Genomic DNA, 5,033 nt, shown 5'->3' on the forward strand with positions numbered 1-5,033 from the left:
TTCCCTCCGAAGTTTCCCAGGATCCAGACCTGCACAGAGAATTCTCCGCCCAGAGAAAGCCCACCTAGAGTCCTTTAAAATCCTCTGACTTCCTGTCTTTGGGTGCTGGTGCCATTTTGGGACTCAGCCCATCTGGGTATCCAGATGACCTAATAAATTCATAATTCTTCACCCCTTTTTGGCTTCATGCGTTCCTCCTTTGGCGACCCTAACAACCATGTGGCAAACTTCACTGGCTTATTTTAAGAAATTGCCACAGCCTCCCCAACCTTCAGCAACCGCCACTTTGATCAGTCAGCAGCCATCAACACTGAGGCAAGACCGTCCACCAGCAAAAAGAATACAACTTGCTGAAGGCTGAGATGATGGTAAGTACTTTTAGCAACATTTTAAAATTAAGGTCTGCCCTGGCCAGCATTGCTCAGTTGGTTGGGTGTCCTTCTTGTACAAGGAGGTCTGCTGTGGATTCCTGGTCAAGGGCACATGCCCTGGTTGTGGCTCAATCCCTGGCAGGGGGTGTGCAGGAGGCAGCTGATCCATGTCTCTCTCATTGATGTTTCTCTCTCTCTCTCCCTCTCCCTTTCTCTCTCTCTAAAAACCAATAAGCTATTCTTTAAAAAAATTAAGGTCTGTACATTTTTTTAAACAAACTGCTCTTGCACCCTTAATAGACTACAGTATAGTGTAAACATAACTTTTATATGCAGTGGGAAACAAAAAAAAATTCCTGTGCTTTGCTTTATTGCCATTGAAGTTGCCTGAAACTAAACCTGCAATAGCTCCTAGGTATGCCTGTACCGGTGTTGTTAAGCTTGAGGCTCATTTTCTTACTTGTGAAAATCAGAGCATTGGTTCAAGAAACAACAGAACTCTGCTTCAAAACAAGTGTAGATGAATAATGCCTTTTGAAAACAAAGTTTTGATTATACAAAGCCCCGCAGAGATTATTTCATAATTACTGAAAAATGGCAAGTATCTCACATAACACCCTTTCCTTCTGAATATGGAAATACACTTGCATAAGTGCAGATATTTGGCGACTTAACAGTAGAGAAGATCCCCCTTTGTGCTTAGTGGAATGGAGCCAGTTGGTACTCGCTAATTCAGCCAAGGTTCTCTCTGCTAATGGCAAAGCCTGCCTGTCCCTGTAGCTACACAAATACTGGATTATTCATTTTCCTTTTGGCAAATGCCAGAGTGGAAATGCCCACGATACTTGTTGTTTATCATGAATAATTGTTGGAGGAGATCCCTTGGTAGAAGAAAAACTGAACAAGCCAAGATAATAAGAATAAATTTGAAGGCCGTGGAATTCTTTGTGTGTGAGCACACGTGCGCATGTAAGTGTGCATGTTAATGGGTATCACAGGCTTCATGTGGGTTTTGTTTTCTCTAAATACGCTGTGTTTCTCTGGCGTCTTTCTTTCGTGGGGTTCCAAGCCGAGATGAAAAGAACTAACATAAGTGACCCAGCGTTTACTCAGTGTCCAGAAAGTACCTGGCTCTTTTTTTAGTTACAGAATAAAGACTACTCGTTACAGAATAAAGACTACTCGTGGTTTTTGCCCTGTAAAATCTTGTCCTTAAATAGGTACACAATCATCTAACTATCTGGATGAGGTAGTTGTGAATACAATGAATATGGAAACTAAATACACAAGGGTAACAGAGATGTTGAGATGTATTTGAAATGACAGAGGAGGTGTTAAAACAGAGTAAAACACACGTAAGTCTTTGTTTCCAACTAGCTGAGTTTATGAAAGCAAGTTATTGTTGAGGAAAAAGTGTAACGGATTTAGAAATTAAGTCAGGCCCTACCCGGTTTGGCTCAGTGGATAGAGCATCGGTCTGCGGACTAAGGGGTCCCAGGTTCGATTCTGGTCAAGGGCATGTACCTTGGTTGTGGGCACATCCCCAGTGGGGGGGGGTGTGCAGGAGGCAGCTGATCGATGTTTCTCTCTCATCGATGTTTCTAACTATCTCTCTCCCTTCCTCTCTGTAAAAAATCAATAAAATATATTTTTTTTAAAAAAAGAAATTAAGTCAGGGTCCAAAGACCTGAGTTCTAGTTTCGGTGCTCCACTTAAGTGGCTGTTTGACATAAGCAAGGAGATTGTTCTCCCTGCCCTCACTAAAAAAGAGTATCTATTTGTGAAAATGCAGTTCAAGCTATTAGTAAGATGTTTTTAAGAAAACACTTTATTATAGTGTGATTGACGTACAGAAAGCTGTATATATTTAATGCATACAACTTGATGGGCTTGGAGATAAGTATACCCATGAAACTATAACCACAATCAAATCCATAACATATTTATTACTTCCAAAAGCCCTTCCTTCTTTCCTTCCTTCCTTCCTTCCTTCCTTCCTTCCTTCCTTCCTTCCTTCCTTCCTCCCTCCCTCCATCCCTCCCTCCATCCCTTCCACCTTCTTTATTTTTTTTGTGATAAACTTAACAGAGTTCCCGAGGCACAGCAGCCAAACAGCTGAGGGTGAGGAGGGGGACAGAATCCTAATTGTGGGTCCCTGAACCGGAAGGCCAGTTCCCATCCCCCCACCCCCAGCAGCATGGCCTCCTGTGCTGAGCCCTCATCACGGGCCCTGAGCAGGGGGTCCCAGGGCTTGAGGACTGCGAAGTGCTACATGGGGTGGGAGATACAGAAGGCGAGGAGGAAGAGGAGGAGAACCTGAGTGAGGTGCCCCCACTAGAGGCCATGGGACAGCCCCCACGGGGGAGACCCTGGCCCGGGGGTTCCTGGCTGCTCCAGCCATGGGCGAAGGGCGGGGCTTCAGGGGAAGGGGCTGTTAAGGAAGAAGACTCTGGTTCCAGGCCCATCAGACTCAGGTCTCCAGGCCAAGGGCCAAGGCGTAACAGTGCAAGTGCAAGCGTCACAGTCGCGGGAGGAGCCAGAACTGGTGCTCATACTGGGTGACTGTGACGTCATCCAGGGCCTGCATCTCAGGGTCCCCCTCACAGATGTGGGGGAGTCGGCTACGGTGTTTGCTGATCCAAGTACCGCTGTGGCCCCCAGGGCAGCAGGAGCTCATACGCCCCCCCCCCCCCCCATGCGGCCCTGAGCCTGGAGATGACCCTGAAGGCAGCTGGGATGGGCCTGACCTGGGGATGCTCGCCGGTCAGGAGCACTTGGCGCCGCCAACCGGAGCAGAGTGCGGGCGGAGTGCTGGCCGCCAGCTCCCACGACCTGGCCATCAAGGCCATCACCTCAGGGCCAAAGTGGACATGACAGAGGAGGAGGAGCAGCAGCAGCTCCTGTAGCTGCAGGCGATGTTTATGAACAAGCTGGCAGCGCCGGGGGAGCGCCAGCGGGACTACAGGGCGCGCTTTGGCTAGGACAGGAGCTGCTGCAAGGGGAGCGCAACGAGGCCATTCCCACCCTGAGGGCCGCCAGGAAGCTGGAACCTTCCAGACCAGATGATCCGCGTGGAGCTCTGAAGCTGGTGAAAAAGCGTGCGGCCCAACGGAGCCCAGAGACCGCCCTGGACCGGCAAATGCTGGGCAACCCCAGCCGCTGCTGCCAGGTGTCCCGGCAAGGGGCCGGCCCAGCCCATGGAAGCGGCTTTTTGGAGCAACTGCTGTTGCCCTGTGGCCATCGTTGCCAGGAACTGACTGCCAGGGGGCCGCTACTCCTCAAGAGCACCATGGGCCCCACCCCGTGCTCCCTAAGTCTCCCAGCTCCCTGTCCACTACCCTTTCTGGCCCAGCCCCCTCCGCTGGGGCAGGGACAGTGAGGTTTAAGGGTCCCATGGTTCAGTGAGCAGGAGGGACTGAGCCCTATAGGAGGAAAACGAGGCAGGGCCCAGGTGCCATGTCCAGCCGGAAGGAGGGGGCCCTTATTCCTCCAGATCCAATTCCTACCCACTCACTCCCCACTTGGTTAGGTCTCAACAGGGGCCTAATTCAGATTCTCCATCCCAAGGCCTTAGGCAGCCCTTCCCCTATCCAGTTCCTGTCCAATTGCCAGCCCCTCCTGCCTAGCCTGCTGCCCTCTGTCCAGGCCCCCTTCTCAGCCCCCCCTTACCACCAAGTGAAATAAAGCTTCCCATCCTGCAAAAAAAACAACAAAAACAATCCTCAACAAAAGACAACAATATCTAGTCTCAACAAATTTCATGTATACAATATAGTAATTATAGGCACTGTGCTGTGGAGTAGATCTCTAGGACTTACATCGATTTGCTGAAACTTCGTATCTTTGATCAACACCTCTTCATTTCCCCCCGCACTCAGGCCCTGATAATCAACATTCTAGTCTTTTCTTCCATACATTTGACTATCTTAGTGTTGTGCCCAGATTTCAAGATTCCCAAGGGCCCACCAGGGAGCCAGCGAGTCCGATGCAAAAGCAAAGAGTCATTTATTTCAAACCTAGGTCTGGCTCCCCTGCCCCCCTTACTGGCACAGCAGCAGGTGGCAGAGAGAGACCGAAGCCTGATGGGATGGGGGTTTTATAGTAGGGTGGAGTAAGGGCAGGAGAGGGGACTGTGGGCCCTGCCGATTGGCCAGGGGCGTCGGTGTCTCATTACACAGGATTTGGTCATAGTGATGGCGTGCACTTCCCTTGATTATCATTGGTTAGTCCAGAGAAATCCTGGGCATGGCCAGCAGCGGCCTGGGCCTCCTGGAAGAAGCGCCCCCCCTCCCCCTGAGCACATGGCTCTGCCCAAAAAATGGAGGACCCAGGGCAAGATGGAGGGCGCAGTCCTCGCCCCTGGATAGGCGTCCCTCCCCGAAGGCCACAGGCCGCTCCCCAGCCCTCAGGAGCCCGGGGCGCCGTTCCCCTGCTGGAGAGGGCTCATGCCACCCCTGCTCCCCCAGAGCCCCGGGCCTGCCCCCTCTCCGTGGCCCTCGGCCTTCCTGGGCAGGAAACCAGACCGGGGCGGCCAACCCAGCGCCGGTGCCGGGAGACGGGTGGGGACGGGCTGGCGGGAGCCCGCCTCGGGGAACTCCGGGACCGACCGTGGGGAGCGCTGGGCATCAGGGCCTCTAGGTTGAGGTCTCGGCCTTTCATTAG

The 5,033-nt window shown here is 51.7% G+C and overlaps 1 pseudogene; it reads left to right on the forward strand.

Moving 5' to 3' along the window:
* Positions 1 to 1,445: 1,445 nt before the first annotated feature.
* Positions 1,446 to 3,776, forward strand: LOC118653429 (annotated as a pseudogene).
* The last annotated feature ends 1,257 nt before the right edge of the window (positions 3,777 to 5,033 follow it).

This window comes from Myotis myotis, unplaced genomic scaffold, assembly GCF_014108235.1.
Source record: "Myotis myotis isolate mMyoMyo1 unplaced genomic scaffold, mMyoMyo1.p scaffold_m19_p_4, whole genome shotgun sequence".
Classification (NCBI taxonomy): domain Eukaryota; kingdom Metazoa; phylum Chordata; class Mammalia; order Chiroptera; family Vespertilionidae; genus Myotis; species Myotis myotis.